This window comes from Falco cherrug, chromosome 1 (assembly GCF_023634085.1).
Source record: "Falco cherrug isolate bFalChe1 chromosome 1, bFalChe1.pri, whole genome shotgun sequence".
NCBI classification, from domain to species: Eukaryota; Metazoa; Chordata; class Aves; order Falconiformes; family Falconidae; genus Falco; species Falco cherrug.
Window position 1 is genome coordinate 78,222,859 of NC_073697.1, and position 18,721 is coordinate 78,241,579.

Below are 18,721 nucleotides of genomic sequence, written 5' to 3' on the forward strand. Positions count from 1 at the left end.
GTAGATAGTCTAATGGCCTCGAGGTTTAGACACCTGTTACTTGTCAAAATAAATTATTATTAAATAATAATTTGTAGTAAAACATTTTTAGAAGTAAAATCAAGAGACCCCGTTGCCTAAAGCTATACAATTTAAAATATTATTAAGCCTGATTTAAAATAAAGCAATGAAACAATCTGATCATGATGTCAGATTGACCTAATCAACAAATTAGTCTCTGTGTTGGATTGGAGTTAAATTACAAAGTGATTTAAATAATCAAACTAGTAGGCAGGTAATCAGTAATTAAAATGTATTTGCAGCCTCTGAAGTCAGTATTTCCAAATGTTAAAAAAATCCAGATGTTTGAAGAAGCTGACCCTGAAGCAGTTTGGGTGACATGGCTTATGATGGTATTACATCTGCAGTATTCACAAAGGTCAGAAATGATTGAAAATAGCAGCAGCAACCTTTGTTTAACATGTATTCAAACTTTTGGTCATCTTCTCTAATTTCTTCTTTCTTCTACTATTCTGCTTTCAAACTAGAAATTTACAGTTTTACCTTCCAGAACTTGACACAGAAAAGTAAACCTGAAGAGGCTCATAAAAGAAACCCCTGTCTGAAATACATTTTAAACACTCTTGTCTTCTCCACATGTATTTTTTCTTTCTCAGTACATGCAAATGCATACATGTAATATAGGTTGAGGTAAGTTTTAGAACTGCCTGGTACATTTATTTATTATTTTAGGGTTTTGAAGGTTTTTTAAAATTATTTTAATTATTAGCATTTTTTTCTGTTAAATTCGGCTCTCTGTTGTCTGTATGACTAATTAATCTCAGCTTCCCTCTCCCCAAATGCAGATTTCCTTGCATTTTTCCAACCTGTGGCTTGGTTCGATCGAGTTTCAACCCTACCTAGAAATGCTCCGTCTAGTAGTTAATATTTATATTCTGCAAGCCAGTTGGGTCAGAGCCATACGGCTCAGCACTCTACTGCCTGTGATAACTCTGCCCAAATAGTTTGTGAGCTGAACCATGAACCATTGTGGCTGAGGCGGTAGCTGGGAAGGAGTGTGAGTAAGGCAGGCTAACAGCATGCTGAGGGAGGGTGCAATGCCTTGTTGCGCACCAGCTTGGCTTCTTTGCCTGCAAGAAAGGAGACTGCTGTCCCACCTCAAAGCTCATTGTGGCTTTGCAGAGCTAGAAATCCTGCTCCTGACCAAAGGCACACTTCTGCGTGAGTTAGCGGGACTGTTCATGGCATTTGTGCTGCAGTAAGGGAGGCATGATGTAGTATCAGGAAAACAATTGTGCTTTTTTCCTACCTTATTATCTTCTGGAGAGTTTGCAACGTGCTAGAGCAGCAGCTTTGCTAGACAGAAAGCTTGCTTGGCAGCTTTATTGTGCACCTTTATTCAGGTACTCTTGTACTGTTCGTATGTGATACGAAAAGTGCTGCAGGCTGGAACTTGACAGTGAATTACACCTAGCCAACAGATCTGACCTTGGGCTCCAAGTCGATACTTGTTCTTCTGGTCTGGTTGAAGCTCTGCTGGTTTTGAGGGAAGCAAGTGTCTCACAACCCATGTCCCCAACTAGTATGAAGCTGGCTTGACTGACCCCTTGCAGTGAAAACTTAGATTCACGTTTGGAAAAAAAAAAAGTGAGAATGTAATTCTGTGGTTTACTTGTGTAATTTCCACCCCCACACACCCCACCCCACCCTTAAGGTTTCAGGGCAAACAGGGTTTGTTTAGTCCCTGTAACTAAAGTTGTAGCAGAAAGTGTGTTAGGGTCAGCTTAGAATTAATATTTACATCTGTAAGAAAATGGTGAAATCATGTTGTTTTGAGTAGTTCTATAAATATTGAAAAGAAAGGTACCATGGTTTACAGACATGTATCTTTTGCTACTTAATAATGTCTAGAGTTACGTATTTGGAGCTTGAAATGGTTCACACTGGAAAAGATGAACAAAGCTGAAACCAAGTTGTGTTACTTTAATCTGGTTTGGCACAAATTCTGTTGAAACGATGCTTGAAATATCAGAATAAACCCTTAAGAATGGTAATACTAGGTCAGATCAGAGCTTCACTGTAGCCTGCCATTTTGTCACCTGTGTTTTGTTCCTTTTTTCCCCTTTCTCACCCTAAGGATGATAGGCCTCTGTAGACACTGATGTCACCTGGTGCTGTGTTGCAGTCAGCCTGGGTGTGCCTTTAGTAAGAGCAGCTAATTCTGGGGTGGGATCATAAGCCCGTTGGAGAGTTAGAGCATCTTACGTGGTCAAGTGTGCAAACAGCTGCCATTCCCCCCGCCCAGCCCCGAGTGTTTGTACACGCTGAGACCCTATGTGTACAGCTGCTTTCTGACAAAAGTCACTCGCTGGTTGGGATAGCCCCAAATCCACGGAGAGCCTTCCTAGGGCATCAGCCTTCCCAGCCCCAGCGAATGACTGGGTACGTGATGGCCCCTGGGTGGTGAAGGTATCATGCACAGTCCTCTGCTTGATGGGGACCTTGTGGGTGCAATCTACTGCCCTCCGAGTGCACAACCCCTCCTAATTATTTCCAGTGACAGGGTCAGCCACCTCTCCCTGCCATTAGCTCATCTAATCAACAGTCTTAACAAGGACATTTCTCTTCTGCCTGATTCAAAAAGGACCTCCTGACAGTTCCCAGGGAACCTTTGTCCCTTCCTCAGTGGCTCCCACCTGTCGAGATCTCAGCAGCCTGCTTCCCTGCGTGCTTTGGGATCCCTCCCTCTGCTTCTTGTCACTGGCCACGGGCAGTTTACGGCACTGTTAAGCTCCCCCTTTTACTATAGAAATACCATCTTCCAACGTGGCTACTTAAATCCAGAGTGCTGTGATCAAAATGGAAGGAATGGAGAGGGGAACCTTAGAGGAATTTGGGCCCTGGTGCGAGGTGGTGTTAGTTAATGTCAGCCTTGGCGCCTGTGCTTGCACTGAGTGTGCTTTGGCACCGAAGATGATCTGGTTGCGGTTGGCCTGAGATGTAATGAGCCTGCTAAGTGATCGGAAAGATGGAAGGAATGTGTGACATCTGCGTATCTGGGTCTGTAACTGCAGTTCCCGCATGAAGACGTGCCAGCCTCTGCACAGCTTTGGGGATTAAGGCATAGCTCCTCACGGGGGACAGGGAAGAGTCTAATTCTCGCAGAAAATTGCTTTTGTTCTTTGGCCATGCACCCGTATCTGTGGAGGACATTTGCCCTGAGTTCCTGAGGAGGGCTTTTGTGTTAGATCTGTGTTGCCTGGTATAATTATACTCGTTATTTTACTATCCTTCTTACTCAGGCTCTGGGTGGGACTGCCAAGACTGAAAGGAATCTGTGTAGCTCTTCTGACTGCAAAGGGAAAATAATCGGACTTTACAAAATAATGTCATTGGATATATTTGTCTGTGCTTTTGAACTGTTTTGACAACAAATTTCCCCCCTTTGCTATCTACCAAAGTTCCAGATGCGGCTAAACTCACTCCTGCTCACTGAAAACCAGAGCAGCTCTGCAGCACATATTTCATTAAGGGGAATAAGTTGAAAAAAACCCCAACAACAAAACCCAAACAAAACCCAAAGCACTAGTAGAAATAAATATGTATTATGGTGTTCAAAGCATTCTTTTTCCCCCTTGAACTATTTCTTAGACCAATCATGTGAGAAATTCATTATATGTGAGGATTTTGTAGTAGCAAAGTGAGTTAGCTGTTTGCAGACCTGCTCCTCTCTGGAAATGGGAACATGCCATATGACAGTGGGCCAGATTTTACTGTTCTAGGTATCACTGATATAGCTGTTTATTCTCTGAGCCTGGAAGAGATCCAGCAGGATTTAGTTTTATGAGGTTTAATGTAAAGGTGTTGTATTTCATGAGATGAAATCATAACACAGTGGGTTTGCAAGAATTCTGAAAGATTATTTTTTCAGAGTGTTGGCAAGCATGATTCTCCTGTGAATTACGTGTCTAAAAGAGAAATATAGATCTTCTTTCATTGGGTTGAAATGATAACTAATCCTTAATCCTTCCTAGATGGCCTGTGTCATTAATGCTGGCTATGCATTTAGAATGTGTGCAGGTAACAGCTTTAATTCTGTAACACTATGCAATGCACAGCTGTGCCTATAGCCATAGGAGCTAGCCACGTATTTGAAATGCCTGCTGTTACTTTTGGGATATGTCTCTGAATTTTGTTTGCTTTGGGTTTTTTGGTTTCGCTTTTTTTTTGTTTGTTTGCTTTTTTTTCTAGACCTCTTAATTTTGTGAGGAAGAGAGAAGAGCATCTGGCATCTCTGACCATGATCTCTGATCGTAGTTGTAGACCTATTAGCATTATTAAGTGTATCTGTAATATGTCCATGAATACTTATGCTCGAGCAGATTTTCTTTTGGCTATTTGATTGTGGAGAATGATGGCTATTGAGAAGTTTCTCGAGGTTTCCCTTCGTATGTTGCCTCATACATTAAGCTGATGAGGTCACACTGATTTACTGGTGTCAGTTCCCAGCTACTTTTCTCTGCTTTACAGCAATGTGTGCATATGATCCCACTTTAACTTGCCTTGTTCAGGGAAAGCAGAGGGGTGGCTGTATGGAAGAGGCACAAAGCTGGGAAAAATCTGGCTTCTATTTTCCACTTTGCTTAATTCAGTGTCATTTTGAACAAATCGTTGCATCTCTGTATGTTTTGTTGTCTAGTAAAGGGGGTTATGACACCGTTATAGTCAATTCATTAATACCTGCTATGGCACCCCAGGATCCCAGCACTGGGCTCTGGAACTTACCTTATTTTTTAGCCCACCACACAGAATCACGGGATGGTCAGGGTTGGAAGGGCCCTCTGGAGATCACCTGGTCCATCCCCCTGCTAAAGCAGGTTCACCCAGAGCAGGTCGCACAGAATTGCGTCTAGGCAGTTTTTGAATGTCTCCAGAAAAGGAGATGCCACAGCCTCCCTGGGCAGCCTGTCCCAGGGCTCTGTCACCCCCAAGGTAAAGACGTTTTCCCTCATGCGCAGACGGAACTGCCTGTGCTGAAGTTTGTGCCCATTGCCCCTTGTCCTGCGCTGGGCACCTCTGAAAAGAGCCTGGCCCCGTCCTCTTGACACTCGCCCTTATTAAGGTATGTGTAGCCACCGATGAGATCCCGCTCAGCCTTCTCCAGGCTGAGCAGGCCCAGCTCCCTCAGGCCTTCCCCGTAAGGGGGATGCCCCGGTCCCCTCATCGCCCTCGCAGCCTCCGCTGGGCCCTCTCCAGCAGTTCCCTGTCTCTCTTGACCTGGGGAGCCCAGAACTGGACCCAGTACTCCAGGTGTGGCCTCACCAGGGGGCAGGTAGAGGGGCAGGACAACCTCCCTCGACCTGCTGGCCACGCTCCGCCTAATGCACCCCAGGATGCCACTGGCCCCTTGGCCACCAGGGCACCCTGCTGGCTCACGGGCAACTTGCTGCCCACCAGAACTCCCAGGTCCTTCTCCGCAGAGCTGCCCCCCAGCAGGTCGGCCCCAGCCTGTACTGGTGCGTGGGGTGGCTCCTCCCCAGCGGCAGGACCCTCCGCTGGCCTTTGTTGAGCTTGATGAGGTTCCTCTCCACCCAGCTCTCCAGCCTGTCCAGGTCTCGCTGAGTGGCAGCGCAGCCTCCTGGTGTGTCAGCCGCTCCTCCCAGCTGTGTCCCATCAGCAAACTTGCTGAGGGTGCCCTCTGTCCCTTCAGCCAGGTCATGATGGATACGCCGAGCAGGACCGGAGCCAGCCCCGACCCCTGGGGAACACCACCAGCTACAGGCCTCCAGCCAGACTCTGCGCCGCTGATCACAACCCTCCGAGCTCTGCCATTCAGCCAGTTCTCGACCCACCTCGCTGTCCACCCATCTAACCCACACCTCCTGAGCTTACCTGCGAGGGTGTTATGGGAGACGGTGTCAAAAGCCTTGCTGAGGTCAAGGTAGACAACACCCATGGCTCTCCCCTCATCTACCCAAGCAGTTATTCTATCCTAGAAGGCTATTATTTTTGTCAGGCATCGTTTCCCCTTGGTGAATACGTGTTGACCACTCTTGATAACCTTCTTTTCGTGCACATGCTTTGAGGTGACCTCCAGAATGAGCTGTTCCATCATCTTTCCAGGGATGGTGGTGGGGCTGAGCAGCCTGTAGCTTCCTGGGTCCTTCTTTTTGCCCTTTTTGAAGGCTGGAGTGACACTGACTTTCCTCCAGCCCTCAGGCACCTCTCCTGTCCTCCATGACCTTTCAAAGACGATGGAGAGTGGCTTGGCAATAACATCTGCCAGCTCCCTCAGCACTTGGGTGCACCCCATTGGGACCCATGGATTTGTGGGTGTCAGGTTTGTTTATATGATCTCTGACCTGATCCTTCTCAACCAAGGGAAAGCCTTCCTTTCTCCAGATTCCCTCTCTGGCCTCCAGGGTCTGGGAAAACCTGAGGGCTGGCCTTGGCAGTGAAGACTGAAGCAAAGAAGGCATTCAGTAACTCTGCCTTCTCTGTCCTTTGTCATCAGGGCACCCACCTCATTCAGCACCAGGTCCGCATTTTCCCAAGTCATCCTTTTCCTGCTCAGGTACCCGAGGAAGCCCTTCTGGTTGTCCTTGACTTACCGCATGAGATTTAATTCCAACCAGACCTTAGCCTTCCTCATTGCCTCCCTGCATGTTCTGACATCATATCTATATTCATCCCAAGTGGTCTGTCCATTTTTCCAAATCCCGTAAACTTCCTTCTTCTGTTTGATTTTTGCCAGAAGCTGCTTGCTCATCCATGCAGGCCTCCTGCCCTCTTTGCTTGATGTCTTGCTCATAGTGATGCACCTGTCTTGAGTTTGGAGGAAGTGATGCTTCAATATTAGCCAGCTCTCTTGGGGAGGGGATGCTCAGCCCTGTTACCTGTCGAAGCAGGGTTTGGGTTTGGCTGTACAAATGTTCACGGATACAGCAAAACCTCTGATGTTCCCTTTTAGGACAGCATGTCTTCTGCCCATGAGGGAAGTTGGCACCTTGCTGCTCACAGTTCATTATTTTAAAGTGTACTCAGACATTTGTGTAGGAAGAACATATTTCATAAGGAGGGAACAAAATCTGACTACTTCAGATGGCTCTATTTTTAGGAGCTATTTTTGGAGCATTTACAGCTTAATGTGTGTTTGAACCCGGGTCACTTGGTGGTATCATCATGCTGTTGGTATTGCTCATGGTGAGAAGAGGCAGTGTATCAGTTACTTCCCTGACACTCATCAGTTCCTTTAATTTTCTCATGCCTAAATTTGAGGTGATAGAAATGTGTAGGTATGTGTTACTTTTTGGGTTAGATTTACATAAATCAAATATGGGCCTGACTTCTTGTGATGGTGTTAACAAGATACAGCTCTTTCCCATCTGTGGATACCAAATCAGGACAGTTTTTTTAAAAGTTTTCCCCTTTCGCTAAATCGGCAGTTCATTGAGGGTGATGCCATTCAGTATTTACAAACATACTCCTTTGGAGAAGGGGACTTTATGCCCTGCAGTCCTCACGTGGTGGCTGGGAGCTGAAGTGCAAAATGTCTGTCTTCAAGCCGAGCACCCATAAATCAAGGACTGCTTTTGAAGGTATAAGTCAGGGTAGCTCAAATTGTGACTTATTATAGATGGATTTCAGCACAATGTGTTCTGAGTTATTGGGTGTCCTTTGCAAGTTGCTAATCCCGCAGATGAAGTGACTGGAAGAACAAGGATGGGCCTGACTCCACAGAGGTAAGGTATTTCCTGCATTAGGTTTTATTTTGTATTTCGGTGAAGAATCATTGCACAGAAACACTTGTGGAAATATTACAAGCTACAAACTAGTATGAATTAAATCATACTTTTAATTGTGACCCCCTGATCAGGAAGAAGGAGGTGAGGCTCTCAGACAGCTGGAAGGAGCCTCGTGTTCACAGGCTCTGGTCCTCATGGGAGGCTCCAGCCACCCCAGTATCTGCTGAAGGAACAATGCAGCAGGGCACAAGCAATGCAGGTTTCTGCAGTTCATTGATGGTAAAAGTCTAATGCAGGTTGTCGAGGAGCCAGTGAGGGGTGATGCTGTGCTGGACCTCATACATGTAGAGAAGGGTGGGCTGGCTAGAAAAGTGTAGGCTGGGGGAAGCTTTGCCTGCAGTGGCTATGAGATGGTGGAGTTCAGGATCATGAGAGGAGGGAGCAAGGCAAATAGCAGGACTACAACCCTGGACTTCAGGAGAGAAAACTGAGGCCTGTTCAGGGACTTGCTGGGAAGAATCCCATGGAATATGACCCTGCAGAGAAGAAGGGTCCAGGAAAGCTGCTATTTTTTTTTCCAGGATCACCTCATCCTAGCTCAAGAGCAGTCCATCCTGATGAGCAGGAAATCAAGCAAAGGCAGCAGGATGCCTGCATTGAAGAACAAGTTGCTCCTAACTAAGCCCAGACATAAAAGGCAGCATACAGGAGGTGGAAGCAAGGACAGATAACCTGGGAGGCACATGGAAATGTTGTCCAAGCATGCAGGGATGGGGTTAGGAAATCCAAAGTCCACCTGGAGTTGAATGTGACAAGGGACATGAAGGGTGACATGAAGGGCTTCTACAAGTACATCAGCAATAAATGGAAGACAAGAGAGAATGTGGTGATGCTGCTGAGTGGGGCAGAGGACTTGGTGACAAAGGACACAGAAATGCCTGATGTACTCAGTGCTTTCCTCATGTGGGTCCTCACTGGGGCCAATTCTATTTAACCTCTTCATTAATGACCTAGCCACTGAGATAGGGTGCACCCTCAGCAGGTATAAAATAAAGTGTTTCATCACCTTAGGTGATACAAAACTCAGAGGAGTGGCTGGTAGACCAGGTGATTGTCCTGCTGTTCAAAGGGACCTCGATAAGGTGGAGAAATGGGCCATAAGAATCTCATGAAGTTCAAGAAAACAAAATGCGAGGTCCTGCACCTGAGGACAGGTAACCCTAGGCACCAGTGCATACTGGGCACTGACAGTCTGAAAAGCAGCTTGGCAGAGAAGGACCTGGAGGTCCTGGGAAACACCAAGCTGACTATGAGCCAGCAATGCACCCTTGTGGCAAGGAAGGCTAAGAAGTACCCTGGGATCCATTAGGAGGAGTGTTGCCAGCAGGTTGAGGGAGATGATCTTTTCCCTCTGCTCAGCACTGGTGAGGCCACACCTGGAGGGCTGTGTCTTGTTCTGGGGTCCCTGGTACAAGAGTGAAGGGCCACAAAGGTGATGAAGAGACTGGAGCATCTTTCCTGTGGAGAAAGGCTGAGAGAGCTGGGGCTCTTCGGCCTGGAGAAGAGGTGGGTTTGGGGGGTCTCGTCAATGTTTATAAACACCTGGAGGGAGGGTGCATAGAGGATGGAGCCAGGCTCTTTCCAGTGGTGCCCAGTGACAGGACCAGAGGCAGTGGGCAGAAACTGAAATATAGCAGGTGCCGTCTGAACAAAAGAAGAAACCTTTTTTACTGTGAGGGCACTCAAGCCCTGGCACAGGTTTTCCAGAGAGGTTGTGGAATCTCCATCCTTGAAGTATTCAAAACTTGACTGGACGTGGCTGTGGACAACTGTCTCAAGGTGGCCCTGCTTGCGGGCTTGGACCAGGTGACTCCAGAGGTCTCTTCCTACATCAACCATTCTGTGAGTCAGTGCACTTTTAAAGCCACGAGGAGTATGGCTGCGTGGGACAGATAGAGCCAGCAGTACCTCAGGAGAAACTGGTTGTCAGGAATCTAGAGTCACCATTCTTGAGCAGTATAATTGACTGTGGGTTTTGAGGTTTTGGAACACCAGGAGTACATGGGCTCGTATTCTGAGAGCACATAAAACATAGCGCTGAGCATCCCCTGGTAAAAATAAAACAATCAAGCTAAAAGCCTGCCTGTCTCATAACAACAACATGATGAAACATGAAATGTTCTTTTCCTTGGAATTCCAATTTTCTGTGATTTATTTTGCCAGTCTGTAATCAGAAATAGCTGCTCCATCAGTGCAGGGAATGCAAATAGAGATGAGGTCAGAGTTTGACACAGAAGTGATGTATGAGCTGGAGTCAAGGAGGAATTCTGAGCTCTCGGAATAGAAAACATGCTGTAAATAATGTATTTTCTTCAAGGCAAAAGGAGTTGCAAATACGTCAAATTATGGGTTATAGGGGAAAGTGAAAAGATGATTTCTAGAAGGTAGCCAATGTCAGAGCCATCGTTGATCTCTAGTGGCCATTCAGAGCAGCAAGTTGTCATTGCTTGTTAAATTTTTCAATTTTCCCTGGTCGGTATGCAAGAAGATAATTAATAATGAAATCAAAGTAAAATAATAGGTGTTAGTTCAAGTTTTTTTGCTAGTGGGCCTGAGAGGAGAACTTGACTGAAAATACTGGGAGGGTAAAATAGTTTTTAGAAATTAGATTCATCTCACAAAAAATTACTTTTAAAGTATGGAAAAATATTACAGCTTTGTCTGCTCTGGAGGCAAAATATGTAGGGCTTCAGAGGAGATGAAGCCTTCTGATTGTGCTGAATCCAGTCCTTACCCTAACAGATCTTCAGGCCATTTGTTCATACTGCACGCTCCAGCCAAATTCCCTGGCTCTCTTGGGTAATGGCACCCTTTGGACACAATCTGCCATTCGTTAAGTGCTTTGCTGCAAGGAGCCCTTTTTTATTACACTGAATCACTCAAGCTTTGCTGAAAATCCCAGGTTTTGTCTGTGTGCATGTGCGTGGATATACTTGCAATAATTCCTGTATTTAAGTGTTCCCCTGTGTGTGTGAACATATGTGTGTACGTGCGTGCTGTGTGTATATACATATATTCTGGTTGTGTGGGTGTATATGTATTCTGGTTGTGTGCATGCATGTGTGTGCACACAGAGGGGAGGTTGAATGCAGAAGTTGTTTTCTTCCTGTTTTACACAGCCACAGGGTGCGCATCCTCATCACAGCACATCTCTACAATTCTTTCTTTTCTATTTTAGCAGCGGGAGAAATGCATTTTAACTTTTCATGCAAACATGCAGAGATCTGTTCCTGAGCAGTGCAACTGGCTTTCCTACCAAGTGTACAGCATCCCCTGCAGTAATACCAGGTCCTTTGATTGCATATCCAGTCTTCACTCCCCTCCCTCTGCCCAGGGAGGATGAAACTGTGTGTGGAGGCTCCCACAGCTGCTGTTAGCTGTGGAAGCGCTTTTTGGGTTTCCGTCCCCTGCTTAGCTGCCAGTCTTCATATAGAAACATAGTCGCTTGGGCTGCTACCCTTCTGTCAAATGTTAATGCAGTTGGTTAGTGGGGAAAAAAAGATTAGGGGGAGGAAGTGGAGACACTTTTTCAGCTATTATATAAGCCCCATCCTTTTCAGAAATCAGGGTAAAATCTAGGTTTTTGAGGTGGCAAGGTCAAGGGGCAGTCATTGTGCTGGCATAGAAGGAGTCACTACTGCATGAAATGTAGAAACAACAGTTGCATTACTGTTTACTTTTATTGTTTCATTTTTTACTTTTTTTTTCCTTAAGACTTGTTTTCTTGTCATAGCAAAGAATCAAAGAAAATCAGAAGATTAATTAAGTGGCATATACTTTTCTTCTATAATTCATCAGCTTTTCCATTGCAAGAACATCCCAGACTTCTGGAATCTGTCTGTTCAGTTACTGTAAACCTGGGGTTTAGCCTCCTGTTGCCATAACAATTCTTTCTGCAGGAGCAATAGGAGCTTGAGTGATCGATGAGATCTCAACTTCCTATCCTTATTCAGCCCAGGAAGAACACAGCGCTGGGATAACTGACCCATCATTTCAGAGCAACGTGTAGGAAATCTGGCACTTTGCATCTTACAGCAGTTCTCTGGTGGAGCTGCACTGACTTGAAGCTGGGTTTATACGGGTATGTATGGGAATTCAAAATCGGGCTTCTTTATTTTAGCTGACACAAAAGAAGGGGAGAAGTTGCTGTAGGCAATTGTAGCTCCTCAAGCTTGGAAGTGATATCTTGGATAGTTTCTGTGGAATAAGGGAGGAGCTGTGGATGACTTAATACTGGACAGGGACCTTTTCCACCAAAGTTTAATACAGAAATCTTTTTGACTGTAGTTGTGCAAAGCAAATGGGAGCAGTGCATTCAAGAAAACAATTCCTACAGCAATAATCACATCAGTCAAGAAGTGGCCCAAACATAGTGTTCTGATTAGGAACTGTGTAACAGGAGATGATGAAGGGGCTGGAAGTCTCAGCTCCCTCTCTTGTTTGGGAATTTCTTCTTTTTCTTTTGGAGTGACTTCCCTCTTCTCCAGCCCTTTGCCTTTGCCTATACCTTTCTGGCTGTATTATACAAAGTGTATTAACTACTCTGTTGGTTTTGATCCCCCAAATTTGCATGGTGACACAGAGGCTGCAGGGTCATCATGTAGTCTGGGCACTAACTGTCATGGGAGAGTTTTGGCTCCTCAATTCCCATAAGTGATTTCAGGCAGGTGTTACTCAAATCACCAGCTGGCACGGTGAAAAGGTTATAGGAGGCAAAGCATATTCGTAAGATGCCATTTCCCCTCAATCTCTTTTCCAGTAGGATGTCACCACCTATTACACTAGCATACCCTAGATGATGTAAAATTAAGGATTTCGGGCCTAATCTCAAGTTCTGTGTCACACTTCCAAGGAGAAGTGGCCCTTTGGCATGTCCAGTCATGCTGGCCATCCAAATTAGTGCCAGAGTTTCATAGGAAAGGTATTGCATGTTTCCCAAAGTATTCGGTGTAGATCACGTACTTCTGCAGACGTTTGGTAGAAGCCAAAGGGGCTGCCTGTATTGATTTACTCACAGGGCTTGGAGAGGGCTGTGGGAGTCAGAGTAAACCTCTGCTCAGTAATTTCTTGGACTCTGCAGGGGAATGTGAGTGAGTATCTGCCTGGAGGGAGAGAGAAACCCAGGGTTTTAAGGAAGATCACAATCTGACTTCTCTTCGATCTGTGAAACTAATACACTTCTTATGCAGAACACCTCTAGCTGTGGGGTTTTCACCTCCCCTGGCTTCCTGTGAAGATGTCTGGAGTGTTTTCTTTATGGTACAGTCTGTGCAAGGTTCTATTGATGAATTAGGTAATGTTTGAGTTTTATGTGAAAATTTGTGCAATTATCTCTCAGAGCTAAGGAGAAGGCCAACACATCCATCTTTGATCAAGTACACATGGTTTTGTTTTCCACTCTTCTGCACATGCAAACTTTAGTGCTTTTTAAGTTGTACTCACGTGGAAGTTGCTGTATGTGCCATGCAAGCTTTTTGATAAATCAGACTAGAACATGATTGAGTGTTCATGATCCACTGAAAACTTCTGCAGTTTTTGCTACAGAGTCCAAATGCAGTGCCTTTGGAAGCATAATATAGCTACACGAGTTTAGGTTCTAATTTCCAAGATGTACTAATGGAAGAAATTAGTTCTTCTAAATATTGGAGAATACATCTCTGGCTAGCAGAAATTCTTGAAACTGATTTCCCTTTGCAAACCACACTGGTGATTCAAGCTGAAGAATGCTTTAAGCCTTTTGTCTGTAAGGTACACATCTTATGTAGGCTTCTGTTTTAATTTACTGCACTTGTAGGCAGGTTTTTCAAACTAGTCACAGTGGTCTCTTATAAATCACAAGAAATAGTCCACCCTCAATACCCTTTCCAGCCCTGCACAATGAGTCAAGGCTTGTCAAAGACCATTTTAGAAATCTTGAATAAATCTGACATTATGTTGAGACAGCTGTTAAATATATTTCTTTTTTTTCCCCCAGGTTTCCTTTCCCTCACTATGAACAATGCAATTGGTTTAGTGCTATTTTTAGCCCAACTTTTCATTTCAGTCATATGTATTCCTGCCTTCCATGCACACTTAAGTTAATTTATTCTAACATGAAAAATACTGGGAAAGTCACTACCCCCCACAAAAAGATTTTTACAAGCTGAACTGGAGGCTAGCTGTTGCACATATACACTCCAGATGCCCAAGCCCACCATTAAAGGAATAAAATCTGATTTCAGGGTGCAGTCTGACTCTTATGCACATCTTTCCTGAAAATGAATGCCTCTTCGAAACAAAAATCTCAGCAGACATGCCTAAACTAAGCATGTGTCTGAGGGCACTTCAGTGTGGAAGGGAGAGTGGAAATCTGCTGAACTTCCTACTTCTTTAATAGGTTTTTACCTAGCATGAGAGAGTAGTGATGGTGGTGGTTTTTTTTTTTTCATGTTGGGGTTTTTTGTTCGTTTTTTGTTTGGTTGGTTTTTTTTTAAGGAAGCTGATAGTGAAAAACAGAGGCTTCCTCCTGCTTGTCACTGGGAACCCAGTCTCTCTGAAGCTGGTGGGAATGTTGGTGTTCCTCCATGAGAGCATGAGCTCATCATCCTTAGTTGGTGGTAATCTCCTTTCCCTTTGCAAGTGCCCCTTTCTGTTCCTGCTTTTCCTTTGTAGTCTGGCCTGAAGGTGAGAATTTCAAACCAGCGTGCTATTGCACGTGGGGTGAGATACCTGCAGTCTCCCAAGAGGCTTGTTTTCCAGCACCAGACCTCTGGTGTTCTTCAAGGGTGAGCAGGAATGGTGCACTTTTGCTTGAGGACAGAGGTGTACCCACTGAGCTCAGGTAGTTGGGCAAAGACCCATGTTCCCAAGTGATGTGCCAGTGATGGATGCATCACTAATGGTGATTGCTGGTGTGTCAGGAATGGGGCAAATGTGGTGGGTCACAGTAACCCGTCTGTGCTGGTAGTTAAATATATGGTATGCTCTGCTTTCTGTTTCTAAGTCAAGGAATAACATGACTAGCTTGGGGAAAAAAATGGAGAACTGTAACTCCTCTATTGTTGCCTTTCCAAAGGGGATTAAATAAGACAATAACTAATAAATAATATACAGAGCTTATGGGTCTGTCTTCAATCGGAGTTTAAACAAAGAGGTCTGGGCTTTTTAAGTGCCTCCTCAAATGTGCAGCTCTCTGGAAACGTTTCGTGCCAGAACATCCCTGGCATTGCAACAGACTGTGCTTCCTCCCCGGGCAGCAGTGGCTGGGCCTGGTGCGCTGGGGTGAGCAAGGGAGATGATGGGGTGGTGGTGACAAAGCGGTGCCACCGCACTGTCCCTGTCACGGCATCACGGCTCTGTGTGTGGGCAGCACCGTGTGTGGTGTGGGCCAGCACCATGTCACCGGGGCACCTGTGCCCTAACTGGCTGCTGCAGCCCTGCTCCTGCCAGCGGGGGGACAGCCCCTGCACCCTGTCAGGAGGACCCTGGGGTGCCGGCTGGCTCCTGCACAGGGTGAAGGAGCAGGAGTGTGTCGGGTGGTGTTGCAGAAATACTTTCTGGGTCTGGCTGCTGGTCACTGGAGAGAGTCACAAAGTTAGAGAGGTAATTGAGGCTGTGAGGTAGAAACTCGGTTTTACACCTAACCTGGGCATTGTGGGGAGTTCCTTCTTTTTTTGTCCTGTAGACCAGAGATGGGAGCTCACCTGCTTTTTATTCACTGCCACCCTGCTTTCTGCACTACAGCACATACTTTCTGTGATACATAAGGAAAGGGGGAGACTTAGACATCGTTCATGTTGTGTCTATGGCCCTTGCAATTATAAACTTCCTGAGATCAGAGGGAACAAATCCTTGCCAATTAGAAGGCCTTTTAACGTCAAGTTGTGACTAATAAGCATCTGAACTGCAGATGTGACAGTGGGTAGTATAGGTGTACCTGTTGCCTGGACCTTTTCTAGCATTATTTACTCTGGTAATTGCTGGTCATGGTTCTGCACCTTAGCTGTTTCAGAGGATAAAATAATGCACCTTCTTTTTGTTCCTCGTCCATTTACGGAGTGTGGAGATGTCAGCCCAGTTAAAAAAGCTGGTCTCTGTTTCAGTCACCATTTTGAGCTGTGCGTTTGCACTGCAGTACAATGTCATTTGCCCATTGTATGCTTTTAAAGATTTGTTTCTGCAGCCACAAATACCAGAATTCGACGTTTTAACTAAGGAAAACCTTAACTTCTGGTGAAAATGAAAAATGGAGCCCCAGCAATGCACAAAACCACAGTTTATGCATAACTCAGATAATTTTAGATGCTAGTAAATATCAACATCAGGCATCAGCGCTCCTGTGATAAAGTTCAAATTCATTATCGCTGCTTCTAGAAACAGTTCTGGATACAAATAGAAACTCTGAATCCTAACTCTGAAATCTGAGACTATCTGGCATCAGGTCAAACTTTAATGACTTGACATCTCTTTGTTCACACCAACATCCCAGGGCAAAACAGCCCCATATGAGGCACTTTTTACTCCAAATTCATATCTTAGTTTCACGGCTGTGGTAATGACTGAGGTAGCTGATTAGTAATGGTCATCCCCTTTCTGTTTCCCCTGACCTTGACTCTCTTGAATACTGTTTATACTTTACTATTTTTTTTTCTTCTTTTTTTTTTTCTTTTCTATTTGGCTTTAGAGTACTGCATCATATGTTACCCGTAATCTTTTGTCCTAAGCATTTCAAATGCCTTTCATGAAGCCAGGACCTCCATGCTGTGAAATGCTGACCCCTCTGTGGTCCCATCTACAATGTGGTTTGATCTCCAGCAGCCTCTTGCTCTCTTTCCCCACTGCACAGCTGTGTGTGTGTTGAGAGATGAGAGGGAGATAGGCACCCCTCCTTGAAATTTGGTATTTTCTTGCTCTCTCTTTTCTTCTGATCATCCCAAACCCTCTTCACTCTGACTCCCTAAATGCAAAATTACCCAAAGCAATCCAGCACGGTATAACGCTGCTTGTGAATTAAAAACCACCTTTATTAATGTTAAGTCTTTCTCTTACTATGCTAATGTCTGGAAAGTATTCTGTAGATAGGCCACAAATTGCTTTAGAATATTTTCTTTGTGTTATTTTGCTCTCTTCCCCTGGATCAGCAAGAATATGGTTCAAATATTAATTTTATGGTGTGTCTCTCAAGAGTGGAATATAATGTTCAATTATGCATTCCATCTGCAAGGCTCTGGATGCACAGTCCTGCATTAAATAAAAAAAAAAAATTCAATGTGTTTTAAGAAGAAACAGAAAGAAAGGGTATGGCACATAAAAGCAATGGAAGAAGAGCCTTCTATTATGCTTGTCTGTGTGTAAAATCAGAGGGAGTTGTGTAAACCAGACAGAAGTCAACTGTCTTAAACATGGAGTCCGTGCATGCCTTAGATTATGTCATGGTATTGAAACCTTCCTGCAAGATACAAGTTTAGGAGTGACGCCTCAGCTAAATATACTGGAGACCTGATTGTGCATGCGTTTGAGATGCTCATTCCACACATCCATACGCATGTGTATGGGTGTTCCACTGTGCTCCGAAGTCCCTTAAAACTCTGCCTCTGGAAAGTGTCCTTTCACTGTGGGGCGTGGGAAGTGGTGCTGTAGTGGCTCTAACGGCATTTGCTTCTCTGTGGGGTTCTCCCTACAGCGAGAAAACGTGGACAGGCCTGCGGCTTCTGTTTCTGTCTAGACACGTGAAAGTATACTGTTTTTTGAATCCTTGTCCCCTTACACAGGGTTGGTGCTTTGGGGTGACACCTGCTTTGGAACCAAAGGGCTGTCTTTGTGTCGTTCAGCGCAGTGGAAATCTCTCTGGTAACGCTGCCCAGATACTGTGTGTCCTCTCGAGCATCTCCGTTTTTCTCCTGGGGCTTTTCCATGTGGCTGCAAGATCTTGGTGACTGTGGCATGCCTTACTGTCCGAGCAGCCGGAGCCAGGCTTAGGGCTTTGGCTTGGGCAACGGGGAGACCTAGCTGAAAGCCCTGTGTTGAGTGCCGCTCATTGAGGCAAGGCAAATGCAGGGTATGAGCTTGACATTCGGGGGCAAGAATGCCTTCAAAGTGAGCCCAAGTGCCGAAAGAGATGGTCGCCTTTCAGTGCAGATGCCTTGAACACCACAGAGAGTGGGAGGACAAGTGCTGGAGAGGGAGAGGCCCGGTGGAGCCCGTTCTCTGCTCTCCCCTGGGGTAACAGCCAAAGCCCTTCTCTGCAGGGGTGCTCAGCCCTTCAGGTTTACTAGAAGGAGCATTTCAAGTATTCCTCCTCAGCATGTCTGCTTTTTTTGGGGAAGCACACTGCTTCTTGCTTTGGCACCTCACCAAGTGCTCTTGGCAGAGCCGTCAAATGTGTCATTGTAACGGGAGGCCGCTTTGCCGCGGTCTGAGCAGCGCGGGCTGGGCTGAGGAGGACTGGTTGCAGAGAGCTCAGCGGAAATCCTTTGACTCTGGAACTTGTTTGCTCTGGCAAACTCCCTGTGCCTGTCTGGACACAATGAGGGTTCAAGACACATGGCTTTTGTTTGGTTTTCCTGGAGGGAAGGCTTTGCTTTTCATTTGGCTGGGTTTCTGGGTGGTAGGGAAAGAGGGGGAGAGAGAGAGCGTGCTTCAGGCTGTGTCGATCTTTGCCTTGTGTGAGGGTGATACTGGTGCTTTTTGGTGACCTTTTGCTTTGTGAATCAGACGTCAGTACCACAGAGGCCAGCTTTTCATATGCCTTTGATAATGAAATTGAGGTTTAGGCACTTGAGGAAGGTGTGCGTGTTCCCCGCTCCTTGGCTGCAGGTGGAGATCAGATGGATGCTCTCCCTCTGTAGCTCCCAGCGGCGTCTCATCTCACTCTTTTTCTGCCACCTCTGGGTTTTCTGCCACAACCTCACATGGCCCTGACCCACCTGAAGAGTTCT